Genomic DNA, 18,552 nt, shown 5'->3' on the forward strand with positions numbered 1-18,552 from the left:
GCTATATGCAAATCAGTCTTGACCCTGTGCATCATGGGAACAGTCCAGCCCAAACTGCCAAGCCAGGTCTTCCCTAAACCGGAAACAAGCATCCTGGGACCAGTTTCTGGGTAACACCCTTCATCAGCCAGGCTTGCTTGAATCTAGTGGCAAGGTGAGCAAGGGACTCACTTCTGGGCATACCCTGCCAACTTAGAGTGAACAAAGCAAACACAAGGAGATGATGGACGGAGCGCTGAAACTTTTCAGACACTCATCCCCAGTCGCAGATCTGGGTAGAATCCATCAACATTCTTTAGCTCACTCCACCACCTCAGTTCAGACCCAGCTATATGCAAATCAGTCTTGACCCTGTGCCTCATGGGAACACTCCAGCCCGAACTGCCAAGCCAGCTCTTCCCTGAACTGGAAAGAAGCATCCTGGGACCGGTTTTAACACTCTTCATCAGCCAGACTAGCTTGAATCCAGTAGCAAAGTGAGCAAGGGACCCACGCCTGGGCCTACCCTGCCAACTTAGGGCAAGCAAAGCAAACACAAGCGTATTAGGGACTCCCTGCCCTTACCATTTCTCCATCTCATGGTGAGATATTTCCTGATGTGGGAAAGTGTCGAAGACGTGGAGGTGACATTACTAATTTGAGAGACTGTGGGATTATGAGGTACCATCTTATTAATGCAGTCTAAAAAAATTGTCCTTTCCTAGCAAGCAGATTCTTAATTCATCCTGGATCTTATTAATAGCTTGAGAAATTGCCTGCACCAAGTTCACCTCTGACTCAATGAAACCCATAATTTTTTAGGCTTAGCAGATTGTCAGAACTCCAAAATTTGGTCGGATAGTCTGCACTCTCTCTCCTCATTGCAGAAACCTTTTAGACTGTCTAGGTGTATGGTTTAGAATTATGTTAATCGGGGGAGAAGGAGGAGATACGAGAGAGAGAGAGAGAGAGACACACAGGTGATATTCTGGCATAATGGTGTGATCCTATAGTCTTTGAACCTTCAATATCCTGCATTATTTCCTGGGTAACCTTTGGGTTTCTGTATAACATTTAACCACACATTATTCTGGTGTCATAACGATCAAACAATATTTACTTTAGAACACATCAAGAATTGTAGCTTACCAACAAAAGGATAAGGAGATGCTGTGTTTACTCCCATTCAACTACTCGGATTCAGCTGTAAACGGTACAGGATGTAGTGTATCGGGCTGGATGTGTCTTTAAATGCTGCTAGCGAACAAGGATTAATGTCCAAAGTAGTTGCATAAGCACAATCAATTCTGCTGCCAAAGATATTAAACTGCAGTGAGACAATATGGGAAGGTAAAACATCCAAAGATTTCCTAATGGGATTTAATTCCCGGGGGGAGGGGGGACTTCGGAAGGTTAAAAATAATAAAAGTGCAGGGGCACCAAATGGGTGTGAATTGGATCAAATTGAAGTAACCCCAACCACCACTGATGCCGTGTTACATGGATTTGCTGTGAATATCACAATTCCAGCTGTATTTTATCTGTAATGGGATGAGTGGAGTATGTTTGAAAGTTTGAATGATTTTGTTAGAAATATGTTTTTGAAATATTAATGTTTAGGTTTTGTACATAAGGTCTGAAAAATTGTAAAGAGTGTTAAAAAAGAAAATAATAACACGTGGAAAAAGAAATACTGAATAAATGAAATAAAATAAAAATAAAATAAAAATAAAAAAACATTTGGTTTAATTCCAATGTTCTTGGAGAAATAAGGTTGTTGTGTTTAATTGACTAGCACTAGCACTCTCTGTTGTTTATTAGCTTTCTTAATGTGACATTCTCTGACCCCCCCGCTATGTTCCCTAACCTAGGCCAAGTAGCAAAGTGACCTTTTACCTACATTTGTCCTACCTTGCTCTGCATAACAGTTCTAGCTATTACTTTTTACCCAGTTATGTGCTGAATAAATGTCGATTGATTTCCTTGAAACTACCCTCATCTATAATGCATAAGGATTCTCAGCATCATATCTTAATCCCCTGCACATGACGTACGTAACAGGATTGACATACTCTGTAGAAAAGTCATCGCTATCTTCATCCTCGGGCGACAGGGCTACTGTGCATAGTTACAATTATTGATTTAGGTTCATCTACATAATCGTACTCTCAACATATCGATTGTGATAGAAACCCAGAGGCTACCTTTTTCATATAAAAGCACTGCACCTTCACTAGGAGAAGGAGAGGAGATGCTTCTACTTTAACACTGACACGGAGGTCCCTGACTGCTGAAGCTTCAACACACAGCGGTCTGACATCCCTTGCAGGGTGTCTAACTCATGACCAAGACGAGGTCCTTCATTGTCTGCCATCAGGTAATGGCTCTTTCCTAAGGATTCTTTTACTTCACGCCCATATACATGCTAGGTACACTTAGGTGGGGTACGCATAGTAGGAGTACGCTAAGATTACTGTTTTTATCTATGCCAGCATATATTCGTTGCTTAGCACCATATTAGAAATATATCTACCGTTTACTCTGTTGGGCTTGTAATCTCTTACATTTGCTTCTGTCTATTGATTGTCACAGCAAACCTATTTTATACTAGAAAGATGCTAGTTCAATAAATGCTTATTGAAAATGTCCCCAATGTTTGTTCTGTGTATCTCTCTGAGACTAAGTGAGCACAATTAAGTGAGCAAAAAGTACTCAACTGTTTCCACGATCCCTGAAGAGTCAAGGGTTTTCAACTTTTATGGTTGCCACTATTCACTCCTTGGTAGGGATTAGGAGCTTATAATGGCACTGTAAGCTAGCTGGTCTGTAGGCTGACATATCCTGTGGTGGTGTCCGGAATCAGTCAAGACACCAATTTATGTTGTCCAACAAATGCGCAGATCCTATGTATTTTTAGGAAATTCACAACCCCCCCTACAGCCCAATATGGCTATTTTCTACATCTTAACTGGCTTCCTGTCTCGTTCAGGGTTGCTTAAGCTTCCTTTCAGCTCCCTACAGGCCATATTACAAGTCAAAGCACGCTTTTTTACAGAGAAGATTAGATCTGCTAATAACTCCTTCAATCTGCTGTTTAAAGTAGTAAAGGAGTTATCAGGGTCCCAGACGCAATGGGCGCTTAACTCCTCCCAAGAGTTTTGCTATAAAGTTGCAGTTTATTTTCAAGATAAAGTTCTCATCATCCTCCGGAATCTTGACCCACCCGTTGTAGATAAAATCTCTTTTGATAAACCTGCTCACTGTCCTACTGAGAATCTTTTTGCTGCCTTTACCCAGATTTCTGCTTAGCAAATCAAGGACCTATTGCTGAGTTGAAACCAGGAGTTCCCTTGGACCCGTGCACGCATTCCATACTTCAACTTGCTCCGGAACCTATTGCCAAATTTATATACAAGGTGTTCAATTTTTCTCTCCATTCTGGAGTTTTTCCTGGCACCTGGAAGGAAACTATTGTCACACCACTCCTTAAGAAAGCTAACTCCGGTTCCCAAGATATGAAAAATCTCCACCCTATTTACTTATTACCAGCTCCTTCTTAAATCTTTGCAAAATGTATCAATCAGAGCTGATAAAATTTATACCCAGGGGATTTTCGATTTCTCTCAAAACAGGTTTTGCCCTGGTCCCAGCACAGAAACTGCCCTCATTGTGACCACCAACAGCATCCATGCCTAGGTCGATCAGGGTGGAGCGGCTATCTTGACCTCTCGGAAAAATTCAATACTGTCTCACTGACACGGATGGTTCAGCAACTGCAGTAAGGGGGGTCTCTGGGACAGCTTTGCAGCTTCTTTACTCATTTGTGTATAACAGGGCTCAAGCTGTCAGCTGTGGAGGCTTCAAGGCTAAGGCTTTCAGTCTCCCCTGTGGGGTACCACAGAGCTTATCTCAGAGTCCTACCATTTTCAATCTCAGTGTGGCCCCTTTTGCTGACCTGGTTTGTTCATTTAGTTTTCAAGTGCTGTCATATGCAGATGACACGCAGTTCATCATCTCTATTTCTAAGAACATGCAGCTGGTGGCAGGGAAGTTAAACCAGTGCATACCCAGCATCATCTGCTGGAAGAAGGACATCTCCCTGAAGATTAATGCAGACAAGAACCAAGTGCTTGTGTTTGGTTCTCAAAACTCCATTTGGTCAAACACTTGGTGGCCAGATGTCTGCAGACCTCTCCCTACCCCTGTCACGTCAGCCAAAAACCTTGGGGTCATCTTTGATGACTCTCGGAGCTTTGATGCTCAGGGTAGTCTCACTGTCAGCACTTGTTTCTACATCATTAGGACCCTAAAAAAGGTCAACCCCTACATCCCATCGAAATTGCCCCAGTCAGTCATCATTGCCCTGGTCCCCACATGGTTGGACTACTGCAATGCTTTGTAATTGAACATTAATAGTTCCTTTCTGAACAAACTTTAAGGTGTACAAAATGCGGCAGCTTGCCTCATTTTGAACACTCCCAAGTAGCATTCTGTTAGGGAGGGGATTCATTCCCTTCATTGGCTTTCTGTCAGAAAACATATTGCTTTTAAGGCTTTGTGCCTAGTTTTTAAGGCCCTTCATCATAAGGGCCTCTCTCATATGAATGCGCTTTTTCAATGGTACATTTCGGGGAGGGTACTGAGAACCTCTTCTTGCAAGAAACTTAGGATCCCCAGATTCTCAAGGAAAAGATGGGGTGGACGCTCCTTTTCAGTAGAAGCTGCCAAATTATGGAATGACCTACCTACTTATATTTCAGATGTGGACTCTATCGTGTCCGTTAAGAAAACATCTGAAAACCTGTCTTTTCTCATCTTAGTACCCCTTTCTTTGCCTTTGCTCTGCTTTAGGGCCTTGACACCTATGTGTTTTAGTGTGCTCTATACATTTTATTGTATCATATCCTTTCCTAAAGACAACGTTTTCCGTCCAAATGATGGAATTCATTCACTGATGTCGGAAACTGTACATTTCCAAGAGGAAGTTTCTTTTCCCTCTTAATTTAATTTCCCAATACCACCTAATGCATTGTGTTTGCAGCTAGAGAATACTTGCACAAGTGTAGACCTTTATTCAATGTTTCCATTTATATTTAATCTGGTGTTAACCCATTAATTTCCCTTGTGCAAGCACAGGGATAATTTGTCAGCAAATCTGATTCAAAACATCATTCTTTTAAGTACTTTAAGTAAAATCTTTGTAGTTGTTAAATGTCTTTTTAGCGTCATAACACTATGTTGTTATTTTTACATTTCTTAAACTACCTAAAAGTCCTAGAAAGAAACAATATGTTATCATGTCAATAGCTTTTTTTTTTAAAACAAAAGACCCTTTTGAGTCTTATATGGTAAATGCTTCACCACGCGTTCTAGTCTTTGTTGTGCAGCATTTTGTTAGCAGTTTGCACATATATGTTCAGTAATGATATCGGCCTGTAATTATTGCATATTTGAGGGTCCCTCCTTCCTTTAAGCATCACTGTTATGAGAAACTCTTTCATTTCCCTAAGATATCTACCGTTATCAGTATAAAATGTGTCTGTTTTACAGCTATGAAAGTAATTTCTTTCCTAAACATCTTAAAAAATGCACTGAAGATGTTATCTAGTTCAGGAGATTTCCCAGATTTAGGATTCCTAATGGTCATTTCCTTGATTGGGAGTTTCAATATTTCCCTCTCCAGTCAGGACTGTCAGACCATCAGGAAATTGATCTCAGACCATTGGAAATTGATCCACTTCTGCTCTTCTACTTTCACTTGATACATATATGTGGCTATAGAAGCACATGAATTCCTCACACATTTGCAGACTTTAGCTCACACATTTTGTTCCTTATTCTGAGGACAGTTCGATTTAGGTTTAACATCTTGACCTTGTAAGCCAGCAGCTTCCTGCATTTGTGTCCGTGATTTAAGTGCTTCTATGTCAAGGTGGAAAAACATGCAGTCACTAACTTGGTGTAGTATTTATTCATATTGCGATCTGACTTTGTGTCTTCCTACCACATTTAATTTGGAAAGCGTCTCTTCTCCAGATATGATCCATTTTCTTTAGCTTATACTGTTGTATTTTATTTCAATATAATAACTGTGCAATCAGGATGCCTTTTAGATAAGCCTTCAGAAATTGCTACATTATATTCAGATTTGTTAATGGTGTCTTATGTGTTGCAATTGAATTCTGAATGTAATACATCAGACACAGTGGTGTAATGTAAAATGATGGGACACCCCTCCCCCCCCCCATCAGAATGTGAAAATGGGCACCGGGGTCTTGCATTGCTCTTGGGTGTAATGGGCCACTCTGAAGAGCTTGGGGCCACTGAAGGGTTGGAGGCCTCGCTGCATAACAAGGGCTCCAAGTGCCTGCATTACCCCCCTGATCAGACAAATAAGTAAAATATTGTTTTGTAGGAGAGATTCATTTAGCCTCTAAGTTAGTTGTAAAGCTACTGATACGTAATCAGAGATGTAAATGCTCCACAGTGAGATGGTTATCAATTTCTATAGAACTTTGTTTCCAGGAAAGGAATCTACCCTAGAATGACAATTATGAGATGGTGAATAGTATGTGTAGGCTCCCTCTCTGTGGTATTTTGCATTCTCCAGATATCTGTTAAGCCAGTGACATCATCAGCTTTTTATTATCGTATACATTGTAGTATCCCTTGTTTGTTATGCTGTCTGAACAGTTTTAATGATCTAGGTCTGTCATGCAAGGTGATACATCCCAAAGGAGGGCTCAACATTATCCAGACATCAGTGTCTAGAGAAAGGTACCTATGACAAAACCTTCCCTTGTTCCCCCTGCCCTACTCAACATTGGTAAGTCAGGATTACAACAGGCCTTAATATGAGGTGGGATGCATGTTACTCAACAATAGTATGACGTTAGGCATCAGGTTAGTTCTTGACACTATTTCATTAGGAATGTGCTCAGTTCAGCACGGTCTTGCTCTGAAAGAGAGTTTTGCATTTTTGTTTCGAAAGATATCCAAGATCACAAGTCAAATCTTACAGGGTATTACCATACTAAAAAACCTAATGCTGACAAAGCTGATCTCAATAATTTTTGCCCTATCTCCAACATTTCCACCCTAGCGAAACTCCTTGAAAAATTCATTTAATCCCAACTCTGTGCTCACGTAGAGAACTACAAACTTCTAGACCAGCATCAATCCGGCTTTCGGAAGGGGCACAGCACCAAATTGACTCTCACTCATGTTATGGATGACATTTAAAAAATGCTCAGTCAAAACGAATCCTGCCTCCTGATCCTCCTTGACCTTTCCTCCGCTTTCAACATGGTTAATCATGACAACCTCCAATCCATTCTGCGAAACAGGATGGGTTTTTCTGATCAGGTGCTACAATGCTTCTCATCCTTCCTCCACCAAAGATCTCAAAGAGTCAGGGCAAATCACTCTCTCTCCCAGCCCTCTCCAGTACTCTTGGAGGTCCGTCCCCCAAGGATCTGCCTTAACTCCTATCCTCTTCAACTTTTTCTTGGAACCATTAGCTAACTCACTAAACTCCATGGGTATTCTTTTCCATATGTATGCCGACGACAAGCAACTCTACTTGAAAATTGCATCCCCGGAAAACATCATCTCACTCAACACTACCCTAACGTCTACCCAAAACTGGTTAACTGAGAACCATATCCTACGCAACACCTCAAAAACAGAATTCCTGCTCATCTCCCCTCCGAACCACATCCCCAACCTAGACCTTTGGCTGAGTCCCCTCACTGCCTTCAACGACACTCCTTTAATCATAGACTCAGCCAAATCTCTAGGAGTCACCATGGACAAGCGCCTGAATATGAAAAATCATATCAGCAATATATGTAAGGGAGCAAACCACTTGACGAGGACACTCAGAAATATCAAACCTTTCCTTCCACTTAATAATTTCAAGCAGGTGGTCGAAGCGCTTGTCCTGCCGAGACTAGATTACAGAAGCGCTACCCTCTGTGGCCTTCCCAAATCCACCTTGGCTCCACTAAGGGCATCACTGAATGCTGCTGCTAGACTGGTTACAGGCACCAAACGCAATAAGCACATATCTCCAGTCCTAAAATCTCTTAGTTGGCTCCCCTACGAATACAAATTCAGTTAAAGATTGGCGTTTTGACAAACAAAGCCATCCACTTCAATACTCCCAGGTACCTGGCGCAAAAACTTGAACTATCTTGTGGTGTAAGAGCCTCAAGAAGCACTACTACTTTCCTCTTGAAACCACTTATCCTTAGCAAAAAGAGAACTTGTCACAGAGCCTTCTCTGGCGCTGCCCCAAAGATATGGAACTCTCTACCACCAGAAGTACGCAGAATCTCCTTAACAACGGTGTTCAAACGAGAAGTCAAAAGATTCCTTATGAATACATTCCTACCATAAGTGGGCTAGGCTCTCCTGTCCGATGACATTGTTCCTACTACTATGGTACCATCATGTACTACTCTTCTTTACGAGATACTTTGCCCCCCTTCGCTACCCGTGTACAATTGTTTATTATAACCTCTGTGTTGCATTTTTCGTGTAATCTGCGATCACTCTTGTTTTTGTCCCTACCTGATGTTGTTTTTGCATTATTGTCCTTCCTTTCCTTCCTAATGTAAAGCGCTCTGATATCCTTATTGGATCTTTTTCGTGCTATATAAAACGTTATAAATAAATAATATAAATAAATACTGACATCATTTTGATAACTGAGGGAATGGGACATGATAGGGGCAGCCAAGAGTTGGTTCAAAGGAACTTACAAATGAGGCACTTGCCTATCATCATTAGGATCCTATGTCGGACCTGGCAACTCTTTATTATATTTTCTTTGGACTATGAAGGAAGTCTGAAGTATGCAGACCTATGCCTGGAAGGACTGAGAGCAGCTGAGCAGTTTGTGGTGTTCCCACGGGAGCTGTATCAAAGACGCCTTGGTGCTTTTGAACGTGACTACTCTAAAGATTTAGAAAATGGTGTCTAGATAGTACTGCTCCTACTTATGGTGTATTAGCCTATTCAATGGAAGGCCCACAACATCATCGCAGAGAAATGGAGTGTCTCTACTCAGCCTCTTTGAACACTCGTGAAATGCTGAGTTCATCTAATGTATGCATTTGGTGCACTCCTGCCCTCTAGTGAAACTTGTGATAAAAGACTATTTTTAAAGGTAACCTGTTGTATACTTCCTGGGAAGTTGGTAGGTAACTCCTAGAATGCTATATCTGTCCCCACTAGCTTGCCAGGTGTATTACCTATTATTAAAAAAAACAGTACCGAAACATTCAGAGAAGTAAGTTGATTGTTTTTATTCTTTTTCCTTGTTATTCACATCTCTTTCTTCAAAGACGCAATATCCACACAGGAAGCTGTCACATGTTTTGTCATCGCAACTTTGTCAAGGCTGCAAATCAACAAGTATGTCACCTTACATAATTTGTTACAATAGCAAATAAATACGTTGTTGATTCGAATAGTACCCTTGGTCGGAATGTGAATAACAAAGAAAAAGCATAAAAACAATCAACTTAACTTGGAATCCTTCGCTACTTTGTCTTTCTGGTTGTAACATTAGTATCATTGGACTCAGTGAGAGCTTCAGTATTGTTTTTTGTATTGGTTGCAGGTTGGGAAATTCCTGGTTTTGGCCATTTCACCCAAGGTGGTAGGGTGTACGTACCATGTGAGCACCTACCATATTATCACTTCCCTAATTGTTATACGACTTGGATGTGTGATCAGTTTGGCAGTGACACAAATATTTTGTATGTTAAATGATTTCATTTTATTGACCATTTTTATAGTCACTGCTGTTGACTTGTTTGCTATTCTCATGCTCAAACTTTGTCCATTAATGTGATTGTCAATTAGACAAACCCAGTTAAAAAATAAACAAAGCACGCCCTTTAAATTGACAACAAACATTTGAAAATCCTCTTCAAACTTTAAAAGAGGATATTTCAACAAATCTATAATCTTCTACATTCCACAGAATTCATGTGAGGTGTGCTCCACTTCCAAACCCAGTGTCAGTTCATCAAACTCTGTAAAGTAATTGAGACTGATAATGCAGCACAGGCTATCCCAAGGAAACTATCATATCAATAAACTGTACTTTTTAGCAAAATGTTCCATTAATGGTCCCTGTAAGAGGCAAAAGTCGGTAGCCTACTGGAGACAATTAAATAAGCTTGGCCAACAAATTATTGGCTAATACTCTGTGGAGCCTTAGATTTTTGGGGGCCTCACTTTAACCCCCTACCAAATAAGGACAGACAGCTTTCCTCCTTTTTTGCCTTCTCCTCCTATCTCCCTGTTGTCAGAGTGATTGGAAAAGATGGAAAATCCGGAAGAGCTAGAGATATTTGGCCCAAGTAGCCCCACTGTGGACTTGCCAAATGAGTTTGATTTCCCTAGATGTTAGTTTAGAAACAAACGTGTATCTGTTGCAAAAAAATGCAATCTCTTCTCTCAAATGTACTTTACTGTTTGAATGGACACATTAGTAATGATCTTCAAGCAAATGCCACGATATAACCAGTATGGCTAAGGGCTGTCTTTATTTTGTGTTTGTTTATTTGGAATTGTTTCATTGTTTCAAAATAATTGTGGCTAAAGACTTGGGAACAAATGACCATCTTGTCCTTTCTTTGAGTTTAAAGCTTCCATTGAGTACACATGTGAAATCGATGTTAGCACCGTCAGTCTCTTTTCCCCATCGGCTGCCTACTAGAGTTGAGATAGAGCAAACTGACAAAATTTGGACTGTACAAAACAGTATTAACACTGATAACTTAATTTGCAGCTCTTTGGTGCCAGGTCTGGTGACTTGGTGGACTAATGTGTTCGCTGTAGGGTCCTGTGTTCGACCCCATAGTGCCAGGTTCAAATCACGGCGGGTCCATTCAGCCTTTCACCCTTCCGAGGTTGATAAAATGAGTACCATTGAGTTGGGTAGCAATAAACATCTATTATTCAGTGCCATGATACACTTGAGTGAATGTGCTCTTTAGAACTATACATAGTATGTTAATTTATGGCAAACATTTGTAGCGCAATAGAATATAATTAAATGCAGAGGAATCCTATTGAAGTATACCCCAGTGGGACTCTGTTGACTTCTCTCAAACTAGATTGATTAACAATGTGGAGAAAACTAAGGTGTTTTAATTCTATAAGGGATAAATTCCCGGCAAAACATTGTACCTGGTAGAGTTTGCCATTGAGTTGGTCTCATTTTATAAATATCTGGGATTACATATCTGATAGAGACTTCTAGCTACAGATTCCTTACCGTAGAATTACCCCCAGGTGTCAGACTGGATCCGGAAATGTATTCATGAACAGTACCCCTTCAATCCGGTAGGTGGTGTCTATCAGCTGCATGTGGCCTCGTTGGCATCGACCGCACCAGTAGTGACGTGTGTGATGCCTATATACGCTCCACCCCAGCGAGCTGATGTCAGTCCTTTTCACTCCGTATCAGTTAGCGCAAATCCGGGGAAGAGCTCCCCCCAGTCATTTTTTTACTAAACTTTTTTTGACTTTTGTCGAAGTCTTTTTGAGGGTTTCCTCCTGGTGTAGCAGGATGTCATCAAGGAAAGTAGGCTTCAAGCCCTGCGGTGCTTGTCACTGATCGATGTCGATGATGGACCCGTACCTTGTACGCCTTTGGTGCTTCAAGCGCGACCACGACTGAAAGGCCTTCACCGCTTGCTGTGCTGTGAACCCCTAGGGGATAAGGGAGCGATCCCTCAAGCACCTGGCAGCTATATGTGCTACGCTGTGACGATCAAGGTCCCAGTCGCACTCGAAGTTGTCAGTTCATTCAGGTAAGACACACACCACAAGAAGAAGTGAAAGAGATCTTCAACTTCTCCACATTCATAGGCCGATATGACGAGGGAGCACTCACATTCGTGGCCTGACTCTGTGGTTAAGCCAGTGCCTGGGCCATCTCCGAGCCTCTCCAAGTTTCCGGGAGCCGGAGCGATCCCCACAGAGCAAAATGAATTCTATGAGGCCATGCGCCTAATATTTGGGAGGCCCATTCCCTTCAGGCTCCGCGGGTCCGGCATCAGTCCCAATGTCAAAACTCCCAGCAGTGCCAGCACCTATCTGCGGCATCGTCCCCATTCTAATTCTTGACAACGGCATGGAGTTGAAGGGGCGTTGTCTGTTACTTGCTCTGGCGCCGACTGGAGCCATGCCTTCCAGGCCGGACCCTGAGCTCTATTTTTATGGGCTAGGACTCGGGGAGAAGTTGCTGGACCCTGAGGAATGCCATTCTTATTGCACCTTGGACTTGTGTGGGGATCTGGGTGAAGCCAGTGTACTGGAAAATTTTCCAGATATTGGCATGCCTTCTTCCCCTACCAGTGCTAAGGAGGAGAGAGCTTCCTTTGCAATGGTGATGAGGGGGGCGGCAGAGGTTCTGGACCTCAGCTTGCCCTAGGCGGTAGTCAGGATGAATGTCTTGACTGAAGTACTTAAGCCGGGAGTTTCCCCATCAGAACCGCTTCTTCCTCTTAATGAGACACTTACTGACACCTGCTTGGGACTTGGTACAAGCCCAGCACAGAGGCACCTGTGAATAGGACAATTGCCTGCTGCCACTACACCACTCCAGGGGACCCAAACTCACTCACACAACACCCCACCTTGGAGAACCTGGTGGTCCAAACCTCCACCTCCCAAGTAAATCCTGGAGCATTCTAAACAGCAACACAAGATTGGGAATCCAAGAGGCATGATACCTTAGGGAAGATGTTTTCTCCCACCAGCCTGGCACTGCGGTCGGTAAACATCACATGTCTTTTGGACTACTATTCCCACACTCTACTGGATACAGTTGTGCAGGTGCTGCCAACAGTCCCAGATGAGGCCTAGGCCGTGCTTTTCCAGGCTGTTGTTGTCGGGAGAGACGCAGCGAAATTCATGATACGATGTAAACTAGACATGACGACTCATTGGGCAGAGCTCTTTCATCTACAGTAGCTTTACAACACCACGTCTGGTTGAGGACAACTGGCTTTTCTGGGGATTTCCAAGCATCGCTTATGGACATGCCCTTTGATGGCTCCTGTCTCTTCAGAGACTAGGCGGATTGAGTGGTAGAATGCTTAAAGGACAGCAGGGCTATAGCCAGGTCTGTGGGCCTTTCCATTGCTTCTTGCCATATTGAGTCAATGGCAGACCTCTCTCCCTTCCTCAACCATATCTAACAGTAGTGATAGATGCATCACGCCTGGGATGGGACAGCTATCGGGGGAGATGGAGATTAGAGGACTCTGTTCTATAGTGGAACCCAGACTCCACATCAACCTGTTGGAGTTCAAAGTGATCTGACTGGCATTGTAAGCCTTTCTACCCTCCATCACGGGAAATCTAGTGCAGGCGTTCACGGACAACACCACCACCATGTGGTACTGCAACAAACAGGGCAAGGTGAGATCGTGGACCCTTTGTCTGGAAGCTCTGCATCTATGGGCATGGATGGAACATCAGGGCATTTCCCTGTTGGTTCAACATCTGGCAAGCTCTTGATCACACAAGAGTTCCAAGTTGACAACCAACTCTTCATGGTGTATGTCGGAGGGATGTATGACGTTTCAACGCATGCTTTTACCACGCACGCCTTTACAACGCAGGTATTACAATGCAAGTCATTACAATGACTTGCGTTGGGGGGCGCTGGATAGTGGAATAGTTTAATTTTCTATTCCAACTCCAGTCCCCATGGATAGTAGGGAAGGTGTTGGATAGAAAATTAAACTATTCCCTATCCAACAGTGTCCTCCAGCGAAACTCGTTGTAACGACTTTCGTTGTAATTCCTGCATTGTAATGGTAGTGCGTGGTAAAAGTTTCGTTGTAAACGATGTTCCCCATGTCGGAGCGAAGAAAGGAACAGCCGTGCAGAAACAGACCTTCTTCAGATTGATTGTGCTTTGTATCAAGTTCTGCCAGGCATTGGCTCAGAAACAACCCCCTGAGGGTTTGAAAGCTCACCTCACCTGAGCGAAAGCTACAACCACTGCTTTAGTTCCGGTCCTGGACATCTGCCAGGCAGCAACATGGGCTTCCTTACACGTTCACAAATACTACAGCCTGATAAGCCAGGTTTGTCAAGATGGGCATTTTACCCATTCGGTCATTCAGGACTCCCTCGTATTAAATTGGTCCGCAGACCTACCTCCGGCAATGGTATTGCTTTGGTATCTATGCTAAGGTAAGCAATCTGTGGCTAGAAGTCTCTATCAGATGAACAAGTTACTTACCTTTGGGTAACACCTTATCTGGTAGAGATACCATCTAGCTGCAGATTCCTTACCGACCCACCCATCCTCCCCGCTGTGGGAATAGATTTCTAGCAACAGGGCTTTTTCTCTTCCCTTTCAGGGCCCTAGTTTTTATGCACAAGTGGTCCCTGTTCATCGTGGCTCCGCGCTCCTGGCGTGAAAAGTTGCAAAAAAAATCTTTAGCGTGCTGGGGTGGCACCTAAGTTTGCACCGTGCACATCACTTCCAGTGCGGATGATGCCGACAACGCCATGCAGAGCAAAACAATGCCACCTCCCAGTGCGCAGGAATACTGCTCATGAAATACTTTCCGGATCCAGTCTGACGCCTTGGAATAATTTTAAGCTAAGGAATGGGATAGAGCCTCTACTGGATAGGGCGTTACCGAAGGTAAGTACCTTGTTCATTACTTCAAAACTGTTGTGGTTGGACCACTCAAAATTTGTGAGAGTATGACCCTATCCATATTGTCTCATCATTAAGATTGAATGGGTGGGTAAGGTCTCACGTTTCATGCTGTGTCATTCAGGCGTTTTGGCTCTCGAAGAGAGGATGACTTGATCACACTTAGAAAATGTAATTTTGAAAAAGCTACTCCGTACTTCAACTGTGATTCTGACTATTTGGATGGAATACGAATTTTTAGCAAGGCATTTGTTAGCTGGAAGCGGGTGTTTGAGATTCCTGTATTCTCTCAAATTTGCTCCTTCCAATTATATTTCTTTTGTCTGTGTAGAAGGTCTGGCAAAAAGGGAAGATAATTGTCTCTGCTATTTGAATCCTATCTGTCTTATAGTTTGATATATCCCAACCATTGTTTACATATATTGCTCTAATAAAAAGATCTTACGCATGTCTGCCTAGTGACAAAGGACAAGTATGGATTTTCAATACCTAGAGAACAAATTGTCACTAGCATTGCCTTTCACCTTCCTGGAAGATAATGAAGCATTCTTTATTTAATCTAGATACAAAGATCTGTACCTCGAGGTACTGAAGTACAGAATTAGGTTCCATCACGTTTAGGGACTTTCTAAATTAAGGTGATTATGTGATAATGGGAAGTATTGCTTTTTTCGAAAGTTAGCTATGAACTTACTCATTCGTGCCTTAACAGTACTTTATTTTTACCTTTACGTGAAAAGATTGTGTACACATTGTTTTATGGGTAGGGTGCCACAAGTAGAATTGTGGCTAAAGAGTTGTTATATACAATGAGAACTTTAGACAGTGCCATACCTATATTTTAATTTTTAACAAGAGTAAAATAATCTGCGTCCTAAGAAATTCTAATGTATGCAATGGTGTGTTGTTTCGAAAGACATATGTCTTAATAAACTGATATATATATTTTTTATTATGACCAGAAGAGTTAAGGCAGTTCTCTCTTTACCAACATGTACCAAACTATAGGGCATTTCTTTGAAACACAAGACTAGGAGACACTAGGCTCTTGCCATGGTACAGATTATTGATTGCATTATTTGGAAGTGCTTGTGTGGGGGCTGGAGAATACTTTACGAAAATGGGATCTGATGTTATAAGCTACAACTGAACACCCCTTCTTTTTATGTTAAAATTCCTTCCACTATGTTCTGCTCTTTACAAAGGTAGTCTTGATATGTCAGTCACAGCGATCACTTCTCTGCCTTCTTATTGGCATCAATAAAAGTGAACAGTTGCTATTGCTTCTTTGTCATTTGTTAATTTTGGTAAAACAGTTTCAGAGTGTTTCCTCCTTCCTAATGTCCACCCCTCTAACACGTCAGCCTGTTCATACATGCTCTTATTAAACCACGCCATCGAAAAACATTTAAAGATGGATCTTGAAGGGATGGAGGCTTGGGCTATGATAGGCTCAACTCGTGTGAGTTGTTTGCTTCCTGACAAGGAGGATGATAGAGTATTTGCTTATCTTTCCGGGCATGAAAGTAGTATACTGATCTACTTCAAGAAGTTCCGCACAGGTCCAGGTAAATTAGAGCCTTATGCCCCTCATTCACATTCATGGCAAACTATTTTGGGGAAATTAACATTGGGCCAAGTGAAACCAGTGCAGCCTTCTATAAGAATAAAACTACAACAAAAAGTATTATCACTCTAGTTTTTGTTATTGACAAACCATGTTAACTTGATGAATTCTGACACAACTTGGCGCACCTAGGCTAAAATAAGATTGGTAACTTGCCAATTTAATGAGACCTGGCAACTGGTGCATTTAAAAAAAAGAAGACCGTGTGAAAAAGTTGTCCTTTCGCCCATTTCACTTTTGTGTATTATTAACCTCACTAGCCATGGGATAGGATGACCATCAGTGTCTTTGATCCAGCCAAAATAGAGGCTTGAATGCTTCTAACTCTGCTACACAAACTAAAATATCACTATAAATGTAGGACCAGCTAAGGTTAGGTGGTAGGGCAGATGCATTATTTAAGGAATAAAGGTGCTTGCTTTGAAGAGATATGGGAAAGTGAAGATTGTTTTTATTATTTACATAATGAGGTTGGTTGGTAAAGCAATTTGTAGTTGGGCCTCCCAATCAATCTGCAAAATGAGACATTCTGGACTTGTTTACGAGATGGACGTAAATTCTAAACCCTGTGCAAATATTTGTTTGTTCTGAGTAATAAGGTAATTGCAGCAACCCTCCAATTGTCTCTTGGTTAATTTAAGCATGAATTCTAAATGAATTCTGCAGTAAAACCTACTCAAATGTTTTGGAAGAAAAGGTGCAGAAAATTGTAATGCATGTGGAGCTCAATTTGAAAAACACCAATTACACGTGATTCCTCATTCTCCAGATGAAAATTATACTATATATGACTGGAGCATCTCTTATGTGAGTAGACCCTGTGAATTCAGTATGTACTCAAATTCATGTATACGAACTTTGTAGATAGACAAAGAAGTATATTCTAAGCATACAATTAGTGCAGTAAAACCACGTATACACTCTAGACTTATAAGTACTTTTAATTAAACCCGAAAAGTACAGTAACTACACATGTAGTGTAGTAATTTGTAGACCACGTGGAATTTTGACAAATGTCACATACAAGGTGTAACAAGCACACTAATTAGCGCTGGCTTAAAAGAATTTGCCACTTTCATTGATTCGCAAGTGTGTGTATAATCACATAATGAAAGCTGTTACCGGTACAAAAAATTGCCACCTGTTCAATTCCATGTGTTTTTTTTTTGCCTTAGAACACAGCGCACATTTGTCGATTTGTCTGCTTAGTTTACCTTGTATGTGACAAGGTTCGTATGATTAAATTCCACATGACAATGAAGCATTTACTGGACCCGATAAATACTGCACACAGGGGTGTTTTTATTAACCGGTGTGGTAAACATCTTGGGCCTCATTTATGAGGCCTTGCGTCAGTTTAGCGCTTTTGATGCGTCACTTTTTGTGACGCATCGGCTGCATCTAAGCAGATGCGTCACTTTGTAAACCCCTGCGCTACATTATACCTGCGTCAGGTATAATGTATGCAGGGGGGCGTTCCCCCGCAAAAAGCCTCGTAGAAGTGATGCAGTGAAATCTCTGAGATTTCACTGCGTCACTTCTAGGATGCCGTTGTGTCAAAATCTTGCGCCTGCCTCACAGCAGGCATAAGACTGACGCAGGCCCTTTCACATGGGGCTTGCCCCATGTGAAAGGACGCATTGCTGGAGTTGCGTCACTTTTGTGACACACTACAGCAATGCGTCACTTTTACGCTTACAGATACGTCAGAAATACTGACGTATCAGTAACTCCTTGCGACATGATGCGTCATACATTAAATATGACGCATCAGGTATGTCGCAAGGAGTTTGCACTGAGAAGTGACGCATCTCTGCTTTCACGCAGGGATGCGTCATTTCTCATAAATGAGGCCCCTTACTCTTTAGCATCCACCTCATAACCAGGGTCAATATAGCAACACTATGCAGAATGATACATTCCTGTCCAACTCTCAAATAGTTCTTTTTATAAGTGTAATACCACATGGTTTATCATTGTAAAAAGGTGTACTTACACAAACATTTTCATGTGACTACATCTATTCCCATGCGTGTGGAGTTGCCATTGGTTTTTGTGTTCACAAACATTTTCTTAGCCCAACCCATACAGGAAATGCTCAGTGGCTTCCGGTTCTCAAGAGCGGGAGTGAAACTCTTTCCTCTGTGAGAATGGGAGCAGAACCTCCCCAAAATGTGAAGGAGTGCGGAGGAATAGGTTTCTACATGTGGAAACTGATGGCACCGCCTCTCACATGTTT

The 18,552-nt window shown here is 42.0% G+C and overlaps 1 protein-coding gene across 2 annotated transcripts in view; it reads left to right on the top strand.

Moving 5' to 3' along the window:
* RASGRF2 (Ras protein specific guanine nucleotide releasing factor 2) overlaps positions 1-18,552 on the top strand; it is a 1,720,695-nt gene that overhangs the window by 1,556,588 nt on the left and 145,555 nt on the right. The gene's annotated exons all lie outside the window — the stretch shown is intronic.

Source organism: Lissotriton helveticus, chromosome 2_1, assembly GCF_964261635.1.
Source record: "Lissotriton helveticus chromosome 2_1, aLisHel1.1, whole genome shotgun sequence".
NCBI lineage: Eukaryota > Metazoa > Chordata > Amphibia > Caudata > Salamandridae > Lissotriton > Lissotriton helveticus.